The 22,163-nt window shown below is 51.4% G+C and overlaps 2 long non-coding RNA genes across 3 annotated transcripts; both read right to left on the reverse strand.

Annotated features, from left to right (window-relative positions):
* Positions 1–300: 300 nt before the first annotated feature.
* Positions 301–6,606, reverse strand: LOC125329116. Its single transcript, XR_007205047.1, has 3 exons — positions 6,528–6,606; positions 6,373–6,437; positions 301–481 (listed from the first exon to the last, which is right to left on the reverse strand). It is a non-coding gene; the product is annotated as an uncharacterized LOC125329116 (long non-coding RNA).
* Positions 6,607–8,749: 2,143 nt separating this feature from the next.
* Positions 8,750–21,948, reverse strand: LOC125329084. 2 transcript variants are annotated; one of them, XR_007205038.1, is made up of 4 exons: positions 21,856–21,948; positions 15,118–15,189; positions 14,491–14,565; positions 8,750–9,002 (listed from the first exon to the last, which is right to left on the reverse strand). It is a non-coding gene; the product is annotated as an uncharacterized LOC125329084 (long non-coding RNA). The 2 variants fall into 2 exon arrangements; XR_007205039.1 differs by lacking the exon at positions 8,750–9,002 and adding an exon at positions 10,757–12,345.
* Between the last annotated feature and the right edge of the window lie 215 nt (positions 21,949–22,163).

Raw genomic sequence — 22,163 nt, forward strand, 5'->3', positions numbered from 1 at the left:
TATCACACCTGCTTTGGAGCCACTGCAGTTAGAATTTAAATTCAATTTAACAATGGCACATACATGCCTGTGTGAGCCTGATTCAGAAACCTGGGAGGCAAATCTGACTCAGAAATCAAAATGCAGATTTGGGTGCTAATGGGATCCCTCACACCCCTCTGGGATCCCTCATGCCCTTCTGGGACCCCTCACACCCCTCTCTCCACTGCCCCATCCCCCAAGCAGGATCATTTTATTTCCATCCCGTTTCCCTGGCAGGAACCTGTCCCAGTCCCAGGGATGTGCCTGTTTCCCCAGCACAAACAGCAGTAACCGAGCACATTACAGGATTACAATAAACAATCTGATATCAATAACATCTCCCAGCAGCATAAAATATCACTGTCTGTGCCGGCTGCAGTGTTTGGGAGGGCCATTTCCTCATCCTTTGAGGTCTTCAATTAAGGCTGCTCACTTCTCTCTTCTTCAGGCACTCATAAATCTGCAGGGGAAGGCAGGAAAGAGGCAAATCCATCACCCTTACACAAAATACCTGTTTATCCACAGCCAACACCGAGCTTGCAGCGGCCACTCCACAAAGCAGTTCGTTCCCGTGCCCCATCCGCGCTGCCACGTCCCCCCTCGTGAACTTTTCCCTGTCTCCATGGTAACAGATCCACTTTCAAAGGGAGCAGTGATGAGGGGGACGTGCAGGAATGGGGACAAGGTGGCCAAAATGAGGAGAAATTCCAAAGCTGGGTGGCCACAGGAACCCAGAGCTGCTGGGCTCGCGCTCAGGGGTGTTCCCAGCTCGGAGCCACAGGGCATCCCCCTCTGGATCACCTCTCCACATTTTTCCCCTGTTTTGCCAAGTGCTTCCGCTGCCCGCAGCACCCCCGGATCCAACATCACTCTGGAATAACAAAGGAACTCCGTGCCCACCTCCACAGCCCCCACATTCCCAAGGCTTGTTGGACCAACAGAGCAAATTGTGCAGCACAGTTAATGACAGGCCCCAAAATCCAGAACTGATCCTCGTGGACGATAACGCTGGAGTGGGGAAATGTTCCCATAAAACAGGAGAACTAATAACTCTGCTTGTCCAGAAACATCCTACTGAGGAAGTATTATCATAAATTACAACAACCCCCAAATCCAGCTGCACCAACAGAGCACACGGTGCCCAAAGGAACTGGGACAGAGGGAATGGTTTTAAGCTGGAAGAGGAAGGATTTAAATGGGATATTGGGCAGGAATTGTTCCCTGGGAGGGTGGGCAGGCCCTGGCACAGGGTGCCCAGAGCAGCTGGGGCTGCCCCTGGATCCCTGGCAGTGCCCAAGGCCAGGCTGGACATTGGGGCTGGGAGCAGCCTGGGACAGTGGAAGGTGTCCCTGCCCATGGATGGGCTTTAGGGTCCCTTTCCACCCAAACCATTCTGGTTTTCCATGGTTTTCTCCAGCTCTTAGCCCCAGCCCTTAGGAGCTGCAGCCCAGGTGAGCTGTGGGCTTCCTGCACCTTGGGCTGGGCTGGGGTCACGTGTCAGAATAATTCTCCCTTTTAAAAAAAGGCTCTAAGAAGAGAAATGAGCCAGATACATAAAATAAACCTGGCTGTAGATCTTGTCACGATCTGGCTCTAACACCCAGTCTTGAGGCTCAGTTCTGCCCTAGTGTGATTTTTGATTCATCTTCCATTCTTACTAAAACCAAGGGAATGGGGTACAAACAGTGCCTACCCCTATAACCAGGGATTCAGGAAATATTCTCAAAGCATTCCTTTCCAATCCCTTCTCCTAATGTTTAAGGGAATTTGAGGCAGCAGAGAAAGGCATATGTTATCTGCCACTTGGACAAGCTGTTCTCTCCTGCATGCCAGGGGTATCTCAGTATCCCAAGGAGTTTTGTTGAAGATTTTCCTGGAGGACATTAAAGTGACCAAGCAGAAAGCAAAGGCCACAGACATCACCTGAGGGAATCCAAGGGTTCTTGGGAGCCACTTCCAGGTGGGGCTGAGCTGGGAGTGCAGCCAGGAGTGGAGGGGATGGAGCAGGGAGGTTGATCTGCCACTGAACCAGCTGGAGAGGTAGGAGGGAGCAGCAAAATCCCCCCCAAAAGGATCATACTGATTGCCCCAAAGGATCAAATCAGCTCTTTCCTGGAGATCACTGCCCTGGGAGCAGGAGGGGGGTGAACACAACATCTCATGGGCCGAGCGTGGGAAGGGAGCAGAGATGTCCTCCCTCAGGAAGGGAGCAGAGATGTCCTCCCTCAGGAAGTGCCAGCGAATTCCACCCTGGCCAAACCCCATCAGCCCCTTGGGTAAAATCAGGGCTCTCCCCATGGCACCACAGCAAGAGCTGTAGTCCCAGGATCAAAGGCAGGAGCTGGATGCACAGCAGCCCGAGGACTGCAATCACTCGATCCCAAAGCCTTTGTCACCCAGCAAAGAGATTTAATATCTCGTGTCTCTTTGAAAAGACATTTCCCGCTCTGCTCTGTCTGAAGGCAGTCTCTGAGTGTCTCTCCAAAGGACAAGGAACTGATGTTTTACATTTATTGAACTTGCCAGGGCAGCAATCACTCATTCCCTGCTTTCTGACAGACAAGCCTGTTTAAAGGAACCACCAGCCCCATCCTGCCCTGCCCTGGCAGTGCCCACAGTGCCCTCCCCAAGGGTCCAGGCTGTGCCAAGGGGGTAAACCTGCCTTGTTCCTCATTCCCAGAGTAATGAAATCCTCACAAATCTCCCCAGACAGCGCTGCCAAGCCGTGGAGAGAGCCCTCCAACCTCTTCTTGCCTTTCCCAACCATCTCCTCTTTCCCTTAGGGCAAAACAGGAGCCACAATCCAAACCCAGGGCTCTGGAAAAACAATCCACTTCTCTTTGTTCCCTCTTTGTGTGCAAGGGCCAGGCTGCCCCTTCCCCACCCGTCTTCCTCCACACTGCAGGGAACGACTCTGCCACTTGGCCACCACGGAACTGCAGGAGCTGCCTGGATTTCGGAGTCAGACTGTGCCACATCTGATGCACACAATGTTTAGGGTGAGTTAACAGCCTCTCTTTCTTCTGCTGCAGCGCAACATTTGAGCTGGTTTTACATTTTTCTGTTGCTATTGTTTTATTTTTCTCTGAAGAACCCCACACCTCGAGCAGTTCATTTATTTTGCTCTCCAGGAAGCCTCACTGAGCAAAGGATGAAGCATCACCCTCAGTAACAACAGGCACTTTGTTGGATAACCCCTCAGAATTACTTCCTAAAGAGCCTTCCAGGAGAGGAATGAGCCCTTTGTTGGGAGACCGTGTGCCAGGCAGGCTCTGACAGCTACAAAGGGAATTATTGAGGATTTTTAGGATATGTGGTTTGCTGGAGCACTGTTCCTTCATAAAGGAAACTGATCTATCAGTGCAACCCCTAACCCCTTCAAATAGCCCAAAACCCCAAAAGATTCCAGAGCCAAAGGAGCAGCTTTGATACCAACTGCAATGTGAAATATTTGTGGGGAAGTAGAGAGGAGAACGTTTTACAAGTCTGTCTCTCTGCAGCTGCAAGCGCCTAGGGCAGTGTGTTCCTGCTCCTGCATGAAGCAGTGTCAGGTATTTCACACCTGACTCAGATGAAAAATTCCCTGGATCAGCTGCCATGCCACCAAACCCCGGGACTGGATTGGGAACCTCCAGAAGGAATCAGCAGGGAGTCACCCATAACACACTCAGGCAGCACCTCGGGCACAGGGGGTAATAAATATCTCCATTTATGGCACTGAAACGGCTCCATTTGGCTCTCACGGAGGGGTTAAATGATATTTTTTTCCTTCCTGCACTCCCAAACTCTGTGAGAGGCTGAAGCTTCAGGAGGGAGGAACCAGGGCCTTTCCCACTGAAGTGAAACACTGGCATCAGCTTTAGGGTACAGGGAGGGAGAGCTTCACCCTAAAACACAACCCAACAGTGCTTTAGCTTTGCTTTTTTAAAAATATCAAAATGAGGAATATTTCCAGGCACCCCTGAAGTGTAAGGAGTGAAAGCTATTGAAACCCCCTGGGAGTGTGGGAATGTGTTTAATCACAATGGCATTGAGAGTTTGAGTTCACCAGAATGAATTCGAGAGACTTTCATAAAATCCCGGAGTGGTTTGGGTGGGAAGGGACCCCAAAGCCCACCCAGTGCCAGCCCTGCCATGGCAGGGACACCTCCCACTGTCCCAGGCTGCTCCCAGCCCCAATGTCCAGCCTGGCCTTGGGCACTGCCAGGGATCCAGGGGCAGCCCCAGCTGCTCTGGGCACCCTGTGCCAGGGCCTGCCCACCCTCCCAGGGAACAATTCCTTCCCAATATCCCACCTAAATCTCCCCTGCTTCAGCTTCTGGATCATTCTGCGTTTTTCTCTGTGGTTGGCCTGTTTTGCTGGGAGTTCCAAAGGCTCAGAAGCCCAAACACACACAAAATAAACAAACAAAACAAACACAACCCCCCACAAAAGCCCCTTTAGCTGTTTTCTCAGAAGCAGCTGAGAAGCAGCTGCCACATCCCCGTGCCATAATCCAGCTTTGCTAAGCTTTGTGGAACTTCCCTCATTTACACTGGCTGGGAACTCTGCTCCCTGCGCTCTGGGAATTCTCTCAGAGGTTGTGGCTTTGCAGCACTGCTCGGTGTTTGCAGCGATCCAATCCCTGCCAGGTGCTGACACCCTTCAGCTCCCATCCACATCACCGCATCCAGCAGCAGCCCTGGCACAGGCACAGAGGAATTGCCTGCAGGAGCGCTGCCGTGAGCCACCACGGATCATAAAGCTCCTCTTGAGCTGCTAAAGGTGCTCAGCTAATCCTTTCCCAATTTATAAATCTGTTTCTCGCCCAAGAGTGAATCCCTCTGTCGCTGGTAATTGGACACCTCGTCCAGGGAGGAGCTGCAGGTGAGGAGCAAGGAAAGCCAAAGGCAGGAGCAGCCCCTCTGACAGCCTGGGAGAGCTGGGGGTGCTCACCTGGAGAAGAGAAGGCTCCAGGGAGAGCTCAGAGCCCCTTGCAGGGCCTAAAGGGGCTCCAGGAGAGCTGGAGAGGGACTGGGGACAAGGCATGGAGGGACAGGACACAGGGAATGGCTTCCCAGTGCCAGAGGGCAGGGCTGGATGGCAGATTGGGCAGGAATTGTTCCCTGGGAGGGTGGGCAGGCCCTGGCACAGGGTGCCCAGAGCAGCTGGGGCTGCCCCTGGATCCCTGGCAGTGCCCAAGGCCAGGCTGGACATTGGGGCTTGGAGCAGCCTGGGACAGTGGGAGGTGTCCCTGCCATGGCAGGGGTGGCACTGGGTGGGCTTTGGGGTCCCTTTCAACCCAAACCAGTCCAGGATTCCCTGGTTCTGTGACAGGATTCCCAGCAGATTTCTGGCCAAGCCAAGACCCACCAGGATGAGGATCCCACCCCTCACACCCAGATCTCCCCATTCCCAGTGCCACACGGACAGAACACTCTCAAATCCAATGCCACCACATAAATTAAACATTAAGTCCATAAATTGAAGGTTTTTACCATTTTTCATCCCCTTCGCAGCAGCACTTTTGTTCCCAGCTGTTTTTCTGGTTTGCTTTTTGTTTTCTTTTCATAACTTTATGATTTTATGGCAGAACAAAGAAACTCCCTGGTTTCTGTCAGCCTTTGCTCGCTGGTGACTCACGTGCTCTGGGGGGAAAGCCAAGGCTCCGGCTGCAAAAGGAATTAATTCTCAAATTCCTAAACTGCTCCTAAATAGATTGAAAGCACAGATTTAAATCGACATAGATTTCAAGTACATCTTTACCATACTTAAAGCTTTAGGAGAAACTTGTGTGTGAGTAACACCCAAAACTCATCTTGTGGGTTTTGTTTCAGAATCCATTTCAAAAACAACACCAGGCAGCTGGAATTTGGGAGGAATGACGGCAGAAGTTGACAGTAATTTTGCAGGAACGGGAATAAAGGATGGATACACTCAATTTTTTTTGATGTTAGATGATTTTTCTTGTGTTCTTAAACATGGACATTAAACCTTCTAAAGACATCCTAAGACACATAATTGTGAAGGGAGGATTTTACAAGAGAATGATGAATTAATTATCTGTGAGTGAAGCTGATGGAATTCTGGGATCTCTCAAGCTGGAAGGGACCCACAAGGATCCCTGAGTCCGTCTGCTCCTCACCTGAGGTAACATCTCCTGTTTGCCTCTGGAGTTCCTCACCCCAGTCCAGGTCTGTGATCTGCACCTGCTCCCTCCTCACTTTTGTTTTTACCCTTTTTTTCCCTTTTTTTCACTCTGATCTCTGTCCAGGGAGAGATTTCCAATGATTTGTCCTCCAGGATAAATCAGAATCTCCTCCCTCTGTTTGGTTGTTAATCCTGAGATCAAAGACCAGCGTGGTCCTTACCTTTGTCCAGCTCCACACCTGCAGAAGGGCAAAGTGTCTCCTCCAGTTAAACCAGTGCAAGGACACTGGGGAAAAACAAATAAATGAAGCAGCTACATCCAAATAAAAAAAAAAGGGGGAAAAGGGAATCTGAAAGGATTATTCTTCTTTCCTACTTTGCCGCACTGCTGGGCTCTCCTGGCTGGAGAGCACGGGGACCCTCCCTGCTCCCAGGGCTGATGGGGACTCTCTGCCAGCCTGAGCATGGATTACAGCAGCTTCCAGGCTCCTTGGAGGAGTATTTTCCCTCAGGAATCTCAGCCACGCAGAGCCGGTTTGCGGCACAAATCCTGCACAAATCCCATGTTATCCTTTGCACCGGGATTGCTCCAGGGCAGCCCAGGGCCAGGCTGTGCTCGGTGCTCTGGAAACTCAGCACTGGGAACCCTTTCCCAGTGAGGGATGAGGAGAAAATGCCCTGGGAGCAGCTGCCTGAGGGGTGTGGGGCTGGGGCTCCTTCCAGCCAAACTCCTTTTCCATGAGGGAAATCTCTTGGAGCACTCCGGGGCACGAACAGCAGCCGAGCAGGAAAATGCAGAAAAAGAAGCAAAGTGGATTGGTTTTTCCACTAAAAAGCTAAAAGAAGAAGAACCACGGGTTTATATTTATATTTATTTATTTGGGCAGTGCCATAAATCAAGGCCAGTTCGGGTGGGGCTTGGGAAAACCTGGTCTGGTGGAAGGTGTGAGGAGAAGAGAAGGGGGGAAGGCCTTAAAGTGACAGAAAGGAGCTTTAGATTGGATTTTAGGAAGGAATTGTTCCCTGGGAGGGTGGGCAGGCCCTGGCACAGGGTGCCCAGAGCAGCTGGGGCTGCCCCTGGATCCCTGGCAGTGCCCAAGGCCAGGCTGGACATTGGGGCTGGGAGCAGCCTGGGATGGTGGGAGGTGTCCCTGCCCGTGGGACAGGGATGAGCTTTAGGGTCCCTCCCACCCCAACCATTCCTTGATTCCATGATAAATTACAACCCTTTGATCTTTACTCGAAGGAGGAAAATCACCAAGGCAGACTGGCTCCTGTTGGAGGCCAGGGCTAAACCCAGCCCTGCACAAACTCAGGGATGATTTAATGGGAAAACTTCCAAGCTCTCACCTAGCCCTGCACACTGGATGTCAGGCACCAGCAGGGGAAAACTTCTCCTTTGAATTCCCAGATCTGGTGGGATTCCTTCGTAATCCACACTCTTCTCCAGGCCTTTTGAAGCTTCACTTTAGGCTGAGTTCAAGTGAGCAGTCTTGATTTGTGATTCCTCACAGCATTTTCACTCTGGAGCTCTCTGTTGCTTTGTTTGCTTGGAAAAGAGGATAAAAACCGGGAGTGAAGAGAAATCACTCTGTAAATCAATGCCTGGAGTGCCCTTAGCTGAGAAATGATTTTATTTATTAAAGATGTGAAAATCCCCCTTCCATTTCACACCTAAATCTTCACTTAAGCACGATAACTGCAGTCCTGGATGAGGAACAACCAGGGAGAAGGAGAAATGTTTGGGAGTAGCAGAAACGGTGGGGGTTGAGCTCAGGGTTTTATAACACACAAAAAAGAGAGAATGGAGTCTTACAACACCAAAAAGAGAGAACAGAATCTGAAATATGGCCCTAAAATCTGCTCCATCCCTGTGACAGCAGCTTTTCCCAGCTGTCTGACAGCTCTAAAGATGTTCCATCCAAAGGAGTAACAGAGGCATTTGTCACCCAGGTCAGTGGTTATTTTACCCCCAGTTCAGGTTTTCTGACTCGTTCAGGAATCAAAGGCTTGTGACAGGCACAGGATGATGAAGGATTTGGGCAGTGCTGACCCACAACACATCCCCCACCTCTGCCATGTCCAACCTGCTCAGGAATTGCCCTTCCCTGAGTCCTTTCTTATTTATATTGCTACAAACAAACATTCCTCTGTTCACATTTGGTAGTGGAACAGCATCACTTTAATATTAATCCATCCTCCTCCTGGAGAAATTAAAGTTCTGCAGTGGCTTCCCAGTGACTTGGGAAGAAAAAATTCCTCTTTTAACATAATTTACTTTATTTTTATTATTATTTTTTTCATTTTAACTGGAAAATTCCCATTTGGCTCAAACCAAAGAGTGTTGATTTTAGTTTCTGGGGTTTTAAGTAGCAGCAATGTTGGGAATGAGGAAGGAGCTACAGTGGCAACAGGGCTGCCAAGTCTTACTTCTCCATTCAACAGCCCTCCTTCCCATCCATAGGATTTGACGGGATATTGGGAAGGAATTCTTGGTTGTGAGGATGGTGAGGGACTGGAATGGATTTCCCAGAGCAGCTGTGGCTGCCCCTGGATCCCTGGCAGTGTCCCAGGCCAGGCTGGATGGAGCTTGGAGCAGCCGGGGACAGTGGAAGGTGTCCCTGCCCATGGGATGAGCTTTAAGGACCATTTGGGATTCTGGGATCCCATCCAGTCTCAGAGCAGGTTTCCCCCACGGAGTCCTCAGCTCACTGCAGATCCTCAGATCCTCTGTCTGCCCAGGCAGACTCAGCTCAGCCCATCCCAGTTCCTGCTGGCTCCCACTGGGATGTCAGGGGACACTTGGGCTCAGCATTCCAGGGAAGAGGAAGGGTTGGGAAGAGTTTTGTTCCTGCAGGGAGAGTGGAGAAAGCAGCCATGAGAACGTGTTCCTCCAGCAGCAGCACCGGCCTGCACCCCCTCCTATCCCAGAGAACATTGCATGGGCTATGCCCGGGAAACCCCCCAAAACAAGCAGGGAGCTGACAGCATTTTTGGTTAAAAAGAGGTGGATTTCTGTGTTTGGCTGGGATGGGCTCCCAAAGAGCTCCCAGGAGATGAATCCTCCCTATCCTGTGGCTGTTTTCACAGGGACTCAGTGAAGGGCAGCTCCTCCTCTCAGTGAAACCTTCCTGCTGCTGACTGAGGCACGTTGAGAAGCTGAAATAAATGATTCCTCTTGTTGGTGGGGTCTCTGAGCACAGTGCATCCAAAAATCAGAAAATAACACCATAGTGCAAGCACAGCACTATCATGAACAAGTTGTAACAATTGAATTCATTATTGGAAGCTAAATTTCCCCTATTTTCAGCAAGGTCCCGTGCCTTTGGGATGGATTGAGCAGCTCCGTCCCCTCCAGCAATAAAACCTTAATAGACTGAAATGTCTCAATTGTGTGCCTGGCAATGGGATGCAGTTTCATTTTATAAAGGGCCATCAATAATACATAAAAAATATTGTAAACCAGCATGTGATTATTTTAATTCCTCGGAGCAGGTCTGGAGAAACGGGGGGTGGGGTGCAACACTCAGCAGGGGCCAAATGCAATTATTTATTCCTGCTAAATTCCACTGGAGATGGTCAGACCCTGCTGTTCCAAAACCTCCCTGTAGTCTTGGTGCCCAGGGAATTGTGGATTCCTCATCCCTGGCAGTGCCCAAGGCCAGGCTGGACACTGGGGCTTGGAGCAGCCTGGGACAGTGGGAGGTGTCCCTGCCCAGGGCAGGGGTGAGATAGGATGAGCTTTAAGGTCCTTCCCACCCAAACCACACAATTCCTTGCTAATTAAATCATAATCCTAAAATACCAGCCCTGCCCAGCCAACTGCATCAGCCTCTGGGTTTGAGGGTTAATAGACTGGGCAGGATTAAGTTTTAAGTTGTGGTTTTTAACCAAAAACCTCTCTTAGGGCAGAGGCTGGGGCTTGAGGACACGTTTTTCCATTATCACAGCTCTGATCCCTGGCCACAGAATGGACTCGTCACTGGGGACAGCATAAGGGTAAAGAGTTTCCTCCAGCCATGGTCTGAGTGCACTGCACCTGTGCAGCACTGCACTGACTCTGCACTGCACGCTGCACAGGCACCATCCTGCTTTTCCATCCCAGGGTTCCCACGGTGGCAGGAATTTGTTCCAGTCAGGTGACAGGAGCCAGGTGTGAGGGACCAGGCTGTGCCAGGTGTGGCTGCAGCCCCCACAGAGACCCTCTGCCTCCTCCTGGGCCCGTTCTGGGACCTGTCCTAGAAATCCCAAACACAATGAGAGGCCACTCAATAATGCAGGGAAGGAGGAAGAGGAGGAGGATTTTAAGGAGCCTGGGATTTCATTGCAAGGTTGGGAAGAGTAAATTGGAATTTGGCTGTCCCTCATGGGAATAACAGGGGAGCCACTGAGTGTTCCACTACAGACTGACTTTTAGTTTACTTCTCTTTTACCTAAAAAGAGAAATTATGGGGTATTTAAGTTATGCATGTGTAATTAGCACATAATCTATTTTAGCATTATGGCAGGGGGTGGGAATCACGGGACCTTTAAAGTCCCCTCCACCCCAAAGCAGTCTGTGACACTCTGGTCTAAAAGAATCAAAGTCCAAGCACAGAGCTGATCTGTCATTCAAGTACAATTAAAGCTATTTAATTAGTATTTAACGTGGTGAGAATGCACATCGTAAACTCATACAACAGAAGGTGAGAGATCATGGAATCACAGAATCTCCTGAGCTGGAAGGGACCCCCAAGGATCATCCATCCCAACACCCCCCCGTGCCGCAGAGCTTTGGCCAAACCCTTTTGGGCTGCAGTTTCTCCCTTTTTCACCAGTGCAAAGCCCAGCCCAGCTAAGCCCGAGCCACCCCAGGCATCAGGAGGGGACATTTCTGTGGGCAGACAAGGCCAATGTCTCCTGCAGCTGTGCACAGCAGCATGAACACATTCTGCCAGCGAGGCTCCCTTCTCCTGCCAGATCAGCATTTTCCCTGGATAAACTTGCCCGAGTGCATTATTTACAGGAACAACAACAGATCTGGGACAGGTCCTCGGGCAGCAGGAGCAGCCTCCCTGCAGGGAAAGCTGCGGGGTTCCTCACGCTGCAGCTTTGCTCTGGAAAGGATAAACCCTGGCAGATGGGTTCATCCAGAAATAACACCCGAGGTTCACACCTGCAGACCTTTCCAAACCAACGAGCGTGCACGAAGGCACAGGGAGGTGATCAGGGGCCTGAGAGGGGCTGAGAGGGGGGGACAAGCCAGGCCTCCGAGGCACCACACAGCACCTGGGACAGGTGACACACCCCGCACACATCTCAGCCAGGGAAGAACAGGAGAACCCCCGCACTACCACAGCCTCTGAGAAGTGGCTCCACAGCTGAAAGCTCTTCCCTCAGCAGCCTCTTGGAGCTCCATGCTCCCCGCAGACAGAGCCCGGCAGGCTGGGGAGATGTGCTGCGTTGTGACATCTGCAGTCACATCAGAGCCCGACACAAGAGATGCAATGTGACAGGAGGCAGCAGCTCCACATGCAGCAGTTGAGGGCTGAGGAATCTGCTTTTCCCTCGGCTCTGCACTTCTGGCAGGAGCTGCACTCCTGGAGTGGCCCAGCAGCGCTCCCTGCTCGCCTCCAGCTCCCCTCCCGTGGGATCAGGCTCCCAAAGCCACGTGTTGAATGTTCTGACATTTCACAGTGCTCCTGCTCCAAACCCCACATCATCACCCACTGCATCTGCTTGAGGATAAGGCATTCAAATGAAAGTAACACCCGCGCAAGTGACACATGGCAGGGCTTGGGGTGCCATGCGCCAGCTCTGTCCTCCCCCTCCGCGCTCTGTGTCACACACAGAGTTGGGGATGACAGATTGTGGCTTGGATTGACTCGGAGAGCAGCCTCCTCTCCACAGCTGTGGCCAGGCTCCTTCCCCTGGTGATTCCACAGACCCCAGTCTCACCAGATGATTCTCCATCCCCAGCACGTGGACCTTCTTGAAGCATCCTCTTCAAATCGAGCGTGTTTTGTAGCACCCCTCCCGTGTGTGAGGGGGCCTAGCCAGACACAGTTTGCACCCTGCAGCGGCAGAGCTGAGAGCTAAACCCAACAAATCTATAGGATAACGCGCAGTTAATTAATCCCTCCTCATTAAACAGAGCAGGTCCCTGGCGACTCCCCCATCAGGGTGTGGCTGTGTCCGGAGGAAACGACCTGGGCCTAAAGGAAAGGAAAACCCAGGCAAGGATTTACGGCAACTTGCTCATTAATTAGCACCTGAATTGGGGGGTGTGGAAGCGCAGGGGCGGCTCCGATCCCTGCTCTGGGACCAGTGACCCCAGGGAGCGGCTGGAGCTGGGCCAGGGGGTTTAGGTTGGATACCAGGGAAAGGTTCTTCCCCCAGAGGCTGCTGGGCACTGCCCAGGCTCCCCAGGGAATGGGCACGGCCCCGAGGCTGCCAGAGCTCCAGGAGCGTTTGGGACAGCGCTGCCAGGGATGCCCAGGGTGGGGTTGTTGGGAGGTCTGTGAAGGGCCAGGGGCTGGAATGGATGATCCTGTGGGTCCCTTCCAGCTCAGGACATTCTGGGATTCTAAAATCCCCTTTCCCTTGCAGGGCAGCCACCGCAGCCCCTCACGGTGACTCTGACCCCAGGGGACCATCAGTGCCTGCACCCTTTGGCTGCTCGCAGGGAAACACCAGAATTTTCCTAATTCCCAGTTCCCAGACTGTCTTCAGCAGCATGGCAGTCCCCAAAGCAAAACCAAAGGTTGTTGGTGAGGATTTCTCCCCACTTCCTTGGTGCAGCTCCAAATATTAAAACCCAAGAGCAGCCGATGGTGTCCTCTACCCTGCCCTGAGGCTGAGGGATTTGTAGGGAAAAAGATTTCCGAGATCATCAGTCCAACCTCTGGCTGATCACCGCCACCCCCACTAAACTTCACGGCAAAGCACCACAAAAACCCAAAATGTTTTGTCAAAAACAAAAATGTTTTTAACCCTTCCAGCCACGGAGACTCCATATGAACCCTCATGAGAAGCATCCCCACGTACCAAAAAGTCCCCGGAGCCTGGACAGGTTTTGGCAGGAGGCTTTCAGCCTGTGCAAAGCCCCACAGCTTCCCTGAAATCGGTCTCTGCCTCCAGGGAACACGGACCCAGCCCGGGAACAGTGCCCTGGAGCGTTCCTGCTCTGCTTCCCAGCGCGATTGCCAGAAGACAAAAGAAAACATGTTTGCTGCATGAGAAATGCGCTCCCAGCTCAGGAGAGGGAAGGAAACTTCATTTTCTTTAAAGAATAGTTGGAAAATTGGATATTTCTGAAAAATGAACCCTGTGAATATCAAGCAGCCGAGTCCCTGAGGAGCAGCAGCTTCCCAAGGAAACCTCTGAGGATCCTCCCGAGCACACAGCATGAATAATTCCCGAAATAATCATCGCGGGAAGCAGAGAGGTGGCTCAACAATTTCAAGTGAGGGAATCACTGCAGGGAGACAAATCTGAGCCGGGTGCCATTCCATGAATTCAGTGACATTGAGGTGGAGTCCCCATGCCTGGAGGGGTTTAACAACCGTGGGGATGTGGTGGCCTTGGCAGTGCTGGCAATGGTTGGGATCGATGTTCCCAGAGGGCTTTTCCAAGGGCAATGATGCTGTGACCCCTCTGTCCATCCCCTGGGGACACGGGTGGTGGCAGGCCCTGGCAGCAGGTCCCATCCCCCAGCCCTGCCACTGCCCCAGCCAAGCCTGGCCCTGAGGCCGCCTCCCCAAGTGATTTTGGGATGTGAAGGGTCAGTGAAACCCTGCTCTAACCCACGCGCCCTGAGGCATCACTGAGCACTGAAGACAACTGGGCTGGGCCAGCGTTTGCCACCCTGGGAAGGGACCAGAGCCAGGATTGCTCCACATGAGGCCAGGGAGCGGGAGGGATGAGGAGCAGGGGCTGGGAAGGCTCTCATTCCTGCTCAGGAACCGTGAGAGAAATCACTTTCATATCAAAGATACACAGGGGCTTATAAATATTTACGTGAGGCCTGCAGAAAATCCATGGTAGGGCACAAATAAAATGTTTTTTACAAGACTTAAAAAGTGACAGGTGCTTTGTGAGGAGCAGGTGGGAGTGGGGTTTTTGGGATCCTGGGAGCAGTCATGCAGACCTGGCACTGCTGGGCTGCTCTGAAGAGATGCTGCAGAGGGGCAGAGGTGCGGGTTAAGGAGCTGTGGTAAGAATTTCCCTCCCTCTGTGCTCTGCAGGTCCCCTCTGCCCCTCCTCTGTCCCTCCCAGCAGCTCCTCACACACACAAAGCTTCTCCACCAGCACAAAAACATCACCTGATCCAGGCCAGGTCCCTGCAGGGGATTATTTACCCAGTGTAAGGCTGAATCTGGAGGGTTTGAATCACTTGGTTCTGCTCTGGGGGCTCCTCCTTTGCCACTGCAAACCTGCAAAGAGAGAAAACAGAGAAAAAAATTGTAATTAAAAAAAAAAACAAACCAACCCAAAACCAACCAATCAAAAAAAATCAACACAAACCAAACAAAAACCCAAACAAAAAAAATAACCCCCTCAAAATGCCCAACAAAAAAACCTCAAACAAACCAAAACAACAACAACAAAAAACCCCCAACCAAACAGAAAAAAAACCCCCAAAAAACTCTAAACCCAAAACACAACCCAAACCACATAAAAGTCTCCACATTCACAGTATTTTGAGTTTCTGACGTCCCAGTGCTTGCCTCTGGGAAGGTTTCCATTGATTTCATTTCCCAGGGGCCCCTGAAAGTCCAGCAGGACCCCCCTCACCCCTGTGCCAGGCAGGACAGAAACCACAGCTGGGGCTGAGGGGCAAAGGGAAATCTCTGCTTTTTCTCCCAGTGAATCACCCAGGAAGGAGGAAACTCAATTGCTCCTCCTGTGAAGGAATGAGGTGTCCAAAGAGAGTTCACGGGGCTGCCCAGCTCAGGGGCATTACCCATAGTGACCCCTCCTCTTACCTCCTATCAACCTTTTATGGCTTTGGGGGGTATTTAGGGATCCCACTGGCATTAATCAGCATTTCTTCTTCTCTGAAAAATAGGATCAGCAAATTTAGCAACTTGTGAAATCCTTAAAGCCCATAGTCTCACACCCACACAGCCCTGAATTTGGTTTATCAGAGAATCCCAGACTGGTTTGGGTGGGTGGGACCCCAAAGCCCATCCAGTGCCAGCCCTGCCATGGCAGGGACACCTCCCACTGTGCCAGGCTGCTCCCAGCCCCAATGTCCAGCCTGGCCTTGGGCACTGCCAGGGATCCAGGGGCAGCCCCAGCTGCTCTGGGCACCCTGTGCCAGGTCCTGCCCACCCTGCCAGGGAACAATTCCTTCCCAATCTCCCATCCATCCCTTCTTGCACCACTTCACTCAGCACACCCAGAGTGAAGCAGTGCTCTGGTGATCCATAACCCCGTGCTGCTGCTTTGTCATCACTCAAATCCTAAGCACTGAGATAAAGTTCATCCAATCTAATGCCTGGAAGCCTTCAGAAAACCTGAGGGAACAGATCCGACTCTGTGCCTGCCGTCCATCCCTCCCTGCTGCCGGCTCTCAGAGTGCTCAGCACTTACACAGGGGTCAGGGACACTCAGAGATTGATCCCACACAGTCCCCAGGAGATCTGTAATTAGATATTGGCTCCCTTATCTCTGCAGAGTGTAAGTGAGATAGGCAGGATTAGGCCCTAAATCGGCCCGGGGCCACAGGGACGCCCTGCTTTAGCCACTAATCCCTGCTCATCTCTGCTCCAAGATTAACTCGATGACAACACTCTAAGCCTTACTTTGAAAGGCAGGCACAGAGCCGTGGGAGTTATTGCTGTCACCAGATCTGAGGATGGGAACGTGCCAAGTCAAAGTGCCCCGAAGGTCCTTGTCAAAACCACTGAGCAAAAGGTTCTTCCCCCAGAGGCTGCTGGGCACTGCCCAGGCTCCCCAGGGAATGGGCACGGCCCCGAGGCTGCCAGAGCTCCAGGAGCGTTTGGGCAGCGCTGCCAGGGATGCCCAGGGTGGGGTTGTTGGGGGGTCTGGGCAGGGCCAGGGGCTGGAATGGATGATCCTGTGGCTCCCTTCCAGCTCAGGACATTCCATGATCCTGTGGTTCAGTGACCCAGGGCTGTGAGGCAGCTGCAGCCCAAGGAGGCAGAACAGGACTGACCAAATTCCATCTTCTTCCAGCACTGTCCTTGCCTTTGCCAGCACCTTGACTTCCCTCCCTCCCTGGTGAAGGTGGCTCTGCTTCCCCCCTTCCCCAGAGTCCTGAATTTGGTAAAAGGGGCTAACATGGAATCCTCTGAACTGTGGAATTATTAAGGTTGGAAACAAACTCAAGATCATCAACCATCACCCAACAGCCCCATGGTCACCACTGCCCCTGTCCTCAAGCGGTGTTCTGAACACTTCCAGGGATGGTGACCCCTACACTTCCCTGTTCCAATGCTTGACAACTTCTTCTGTGGGGAAATTTTCCTTAAGGTCCCATCAAACCTCTCGTGGTGTAAGCTGTGGCCCTTCCCTGTTATCCTGTCCCTTGTTTCCTGGGAGAAGCCACTGCAGGCCTGTAACAAGGGCCAAAAACAAATAACCAGCATTCCCAGGGCTGTGGAATTCTACACCAAAAGCATCTTTGTCCTGATCAGAGTGTAAGGTTTGGCACAGCCTCTTTCACACACAAACTCCATCACATAAAGATCCCTCCCATCACAGGGATAATCCCCCAGAGAAGAGATAAATTGTCTGATTTCCACGTGCGGGATCTAACCCAAATCCTTTTGATTCATCATAAGCCATTAATGGCAATGGTAATGAGCATGCACTGAACATCCCATAAAATATGTAAAGCCTGGATGGCTCTCAATAGATCTTGGCAAGTGCCTCGTTTAACCTTCACAGCTCATAAAAAACTGCTCCAACTTGCCCGTCTCAGACATGAAAACCATTGATTGTTTACAGCTTTGCATGACCTTTTGTGACAAGTGAGGAAAATGATGAGATATTCGGGTGTAATTCAATCATGAAATATGCTCCAAATTATGTGGGGTTGCAAAGTGCCCACGCACATTTATTTCAGCTCCAAGTCTCATCCAAGTCTTTGGAGAAGATGTGTGGGGAACTATTTCCAAGTGTGGTGTTCTGAGTGCAGATAAACTGTTAACGCCTGGGAGACAGCAGGGCTGAAAAGTTGCTCATAACTATAAAATCTATAATTAATTTAAAAAAACATCAGCCAAATGACACTTTGCAGTTATAGATGTGCAGCACAGACACCGAGATCCTCTCCTGGGAAAGCTGTGCACGGCCTTCCCCAGACTCACAGGAAACGTTCAGCCTCCACATCATCAAATCTCAGTCTGACAGCACCTTCGTCACCCACCTGGAACCCGAGCCTCAAATGAGATCTTTGCTTCCCTGCTGATCCCACAACACAGCCCTTCAGGGGTTAAAAACAGGACATCAAATCTTCCTCTCCTCTGGGATCTCACTTCTCTTCCTCCTCCTCCTCCTATTTCCAGTTTCTTTCACTTCAAACCCTTCTCACCACCCGAGCTCCGCCTCCCGTGACAGGGAATTATTCTCTTCCTGCAAACCTGTAATCACCAGCCACGAGTGACCCCTGCAATGGATTTTTGGGAGCACAGTGTTACAGAACCACCTGGAAACTGGGTTGTGCCAGAATATATCTTTTGTTATGCCTTATTCCAGCCCTGTGGCTCCTGTGTGTAACAGAGGTCAGGGAATCATGGAATGGCCATCCCAGGGGTCCTGTCCTGCTCACAGAGGGCAGAGGTCGGAGCTGCAGCCCCAGGAGCATCCCCCACCCAGCTGGACACACTCAGTGACCTCAGCTGCTCCTCAGGGCCCTTCCCCATCCTCAGAGCTCACGGATTCCTCTCGTGAAGGCTGAGCCTGCAGTGGTTTGAGGGCTCTCAATATTCCAGAGGCTCAGATCCCTCCCGGAGCTGCCCTGTGGAAGGAGCAGCTGCACTGCAGGCAGGGAGCACAGCAGGGCACACTCCCTGACCTCTCCCCAGCCAAACTGAACTGCCCAGCTCAAGTGGAGGGATGTTTACTTGGACTGGTAATGCCTGGTCCTTCCCCTTCGTCAGCGCTGAGCTCTGCAGCAGCATGTTCAGGAATCTCAGTGCCTGGAATGGGGAGGAGTGACAGGGACCAACTCCTGTTAAACCCTCAGCTGTCAAAGTCCTGCCCAGATTCAGCTTTTTTACAGCACACTGTAGTTTTACAGCAGGCAAAACCCTTTAATGCCCAGTTCAGGAAAACAATTCATTCTGATTTTTAGGGATATGCATCAGATGGATCCCATCCACCCCAGGTCTGAGGATGGGAACATGCTGAGTCAAACTGCCCAGAAGGTCCTGCTCATCACCATCATTCCTTGTAAAAACCAGTGCTTTGAGTCACTCAAACACCTCAAACCCCAACTTTTACTATAATTTATGTCCCGCTGTATGTTTGTATTTTATCATTTCCACTTCAGCTTGAGCATCAGAGTCACTTGTGGAAAGACAAAGTTTCCTTCAACAGGTGTTGGTTTGGAAGGAGTCCCAGAATGTCTCCCAAAATAAAACCTGCAGCCTTCTGAGGCGGGATGAGCTTCCCTAGCTGGAATGGGATATTGAAAGCTTTTTACAGGTTGTAAATGTTTAAATCTTACTGCAAACAGGATCTCAGAATCACAGTGGAAATGCTTGAATCTTACTGCAAACAGGATCACAGAATCAGAGTGGAAATGCTTAAATCTTACTGCAAACAGGATCACAATGCATCAAAGGTGGCCCAGGAGAGCATCCTTAATGAGCAGTGACAGCTCTGCTCTGCCAGGGCCCCAGCCCTGCCCCTCCCAGGCAGCAGCTCTGCCAGAGCCCACAGAACACAACTGTTGGAGCAGCAGAAGACAAAAGGGACGCTAATTATTAATTAGCAGAGCTCCAGGCAATTGTGTATCGATGACACAGGCAGGCAGGCAGGGACGGAGCAGTGAGAGCCTGGCCCTGGCACTGCTCCTGCCCCAGGGCAGTCGCACTTTTGTGCCCGTGAGCAGCTGCCGGAGCCGGAGCCGGGCAGTGCGGGCAGGGAGGGCAGGGACCCAGCCCCACTCCTGTGCCGTGCATGCCGTGATTGTTTAAATCTCGGGCGTCAGCGTGGCACGGGTGAAGGGCAGGAGCAGCACAACTGGATGTGCTGGGAACCAGGAGCTGATCTGCTTTCCTTCGGTTCATGTCTCCACTTGAAACCTTGGGCAGAGAGCAGCTTTTCCAGTCCATCCATCCATCCATCCATCCATGGATCCATCCCTCCATCCATCCCTCCATCCATCCCTCCATCCCTCCATCCATTCATCCATCCCTCCATCCATGGATCCATCCCTCCATCCATCCATCCATCCATCCATCCATCCATCCATCCATCCATCCATCCATCCCTCCCTCCATCCATCCCTCCATCCCTCCATCCATTCATCCATCCATCCATTCATCCATCCATCCCTCCCTCCATCCATCCATCCATCCCTCCATCCATCCATCCATTCATCCATCCATCCCTCCCTCCATCCATCCATCCATCCATTCATCCATCCATTCATCCATCCATCCCTCCATCCATCCATCCATCCCTCTCTCTCCATCCATCCATCCATCCATCCATCCATCCATCCATCCATCCATCCATCCATCCATTCATCCCTCCATCCATTCATCCCTCCATCCCTCCATCCATCCATCCCTCCATCCATTCATCCATCCATCCATTCATCCATCCATCCCTCCCTCCATCCATCCATCCATCCATCCCTCCATCCATCCATCCATCCCTCCCTCTCCATCCATCCATCCCTCCCTCTCCATCCATCCATCCCTCCCTCCATCCATCCATCCATCCCTCCCTCCCTCTCCATCCATCCCTCCCTCTCCATCCATCCATCCCTCCATCCATCCATCCATCCCTCCCTCCATCCATCCCTCCCTCCATCCCTCCATCCCTCCCAGCTGCAGCCCCTGCCTCTCCTGGGATTCCCAGCTGCATTCCGCCTGTGTTTGTACCGACAGCACCAGCTCAGGAACGGCTGTGCTGGTCCAAGTCCATCACCAGGACTTTCTGTGCAAATCCTGGAGGAACTGTGCTTCCCAGGAAATCCCATGGCATAACAGAGCCAAGCAGGAATACTGCTGGACATCTCCTGCAGCTCCACTGGTCTGAGGAGAACCTCAGATCCTGTGGGATTAGGGGGACGAGGCAGCAAATGCAACAAAGCCAGAAAATGGGGCTGTGTCAAGGGAAGCACAGTCAGCTGTTGACCCACCAATATCGACAATTAATTCTTGCAGCTGTAACGAGTTTGAGGCAGACCTGTGACTCCCCCACACTCCTTTCACACATAAATATAAGGAATTCTCCTCCTCTTGCCCCAGGACTTGCCAGTTAAATATAATCCCCAGTTTCTCAGGAGCAAACAGCAAAGCAAAGGGGTTTGCAGGGAACAACTCTCTCCTCCTGGAGAGTCCAGACACAGGAATATGATGGCGTTTCCCCCTCTCCCTGTGCCCACCATGGACTGCACGAGTCCCCTTTAATTCATTTAATTATACAAGTTCTATTACTTCATCTAAAACAACTTCAAATAGTTTGGGTTCTCTCATGTTTAATGCTTCACTATCAGAGCATTTTTCTTAGATAAGTGAGAAATTAATGCTCCATTTGTTTCTTGTCAAGCTGGATTTTTTCATTCGAATTTCATTTTACTGAACATCTTCCCCAAATGTCAGTCCAGCTGTTCTCAGATGCAGAATAAAATCCATTGCTGGCTTTGTTTCATGCACCACGTAGCAGACACACATCCTTGAGGCCAGAGCATCCCAAATATTTGTGCAAATGGCACAGCTTCCCTGCCAAAATTCAGTTATTCCCACTTTCCCAAATAAATCATAGAACAGCAAGCACTGCACCCTTCCCAAGCTGCAAACAAAACCAGATTTGCAGCTATCTTTCCATGGAAAAGGACTGTTCAAGATGATTTTTACTCACTGATTTATTCCCTGGAGACTTAAACTCTTCCTGTTTAAAGAGGAAATTTTAACATGAGGGGTGAAGCCAGAGGATTTACAGCTCGGCAGGGCTGTTTTCTAAATTCTAGTCTTAAGGCACAAGGAAACTCCAAAAATTAAACCAGCAGACCCAGCACAGGCCAGCTCCTAAGAAATGATCTCTTTAAATCAGCTGAGTTCCTTGGCTCAGAGAGTGGGATGTGCTCTCCCTCTAGAGTTGTAGCTGGAGCCCAGAGCTGGGAGTGAGAGGAGTCATCCTGCTCTTATCCGTTCAAAAAGAGAAGTGGCCTTGAAAATCCATCTTTGCATCAAATCCTACCAGCAGCATTTCATCCAGCCTCGACCAGGAGCCTTAACACACCCCAGAGCCACTTCCATCAAGAGCTGCAAGCAAACCACTCACACAAACTGGTATTTACATTGTCTCAGCGCTCATTATCCTCAGCACATCTTCCTCTTCACTCCTGGCACAGCGATACAATCAAGCAAATTCCCCCTGAAGAGTTTAATTAAAGCCCTCTCTGCCCTGAAAAGCTGCAGGATCACTCCTTGGAACAACACAGGAATAAAAAGCGTTTGCCTCGCGCCCATTCAAACATCTGAAGTGCAGGCAGGAAGAAAAGGAATAAATAAAACCTCCCAGACAAACGGCTCTCCTGGAAGAGCCATCTGCTCCCGGTGCCCCAGGAAACGCAGCTCCTCTGGCTTGTCAGCAAATGGGAACCAGCCTCGGAGTTCAGGGAGCCGAGAGCCGCGCTCTGCCCTGATCCTGGCACTCCGGAAATGTCAGGGATAAGCTCATTTCCATCCTGATGAATAATGCACACAACAGCACATGGATGCACGGGAATTCTGCCCTGGGAGCTGGGCGGGTTGGGAAATGGAAGCATGAAAAGAGGGAATGAGGTTCAAGGAGCCTGACACCTCTCAGTGCTGCAGCTATT

The sequence above is a fragment of the Corvus hawaiiensis genome, chromosome 8 (assembly GCF_020740725.1).
Source record: "Corvus hawaiiensis isolate bCorHaw1 chromosome 8, bCorHaw1.pri.cur, whole genome shotgun sequence".
Classification (NCBI taxonomy): domain Eukaryota; kingdom Metazoa; phylum Chordata; class Aves; order Passeriformes; family Corvidae; genus Corvus; species Corvus hawaiiensis.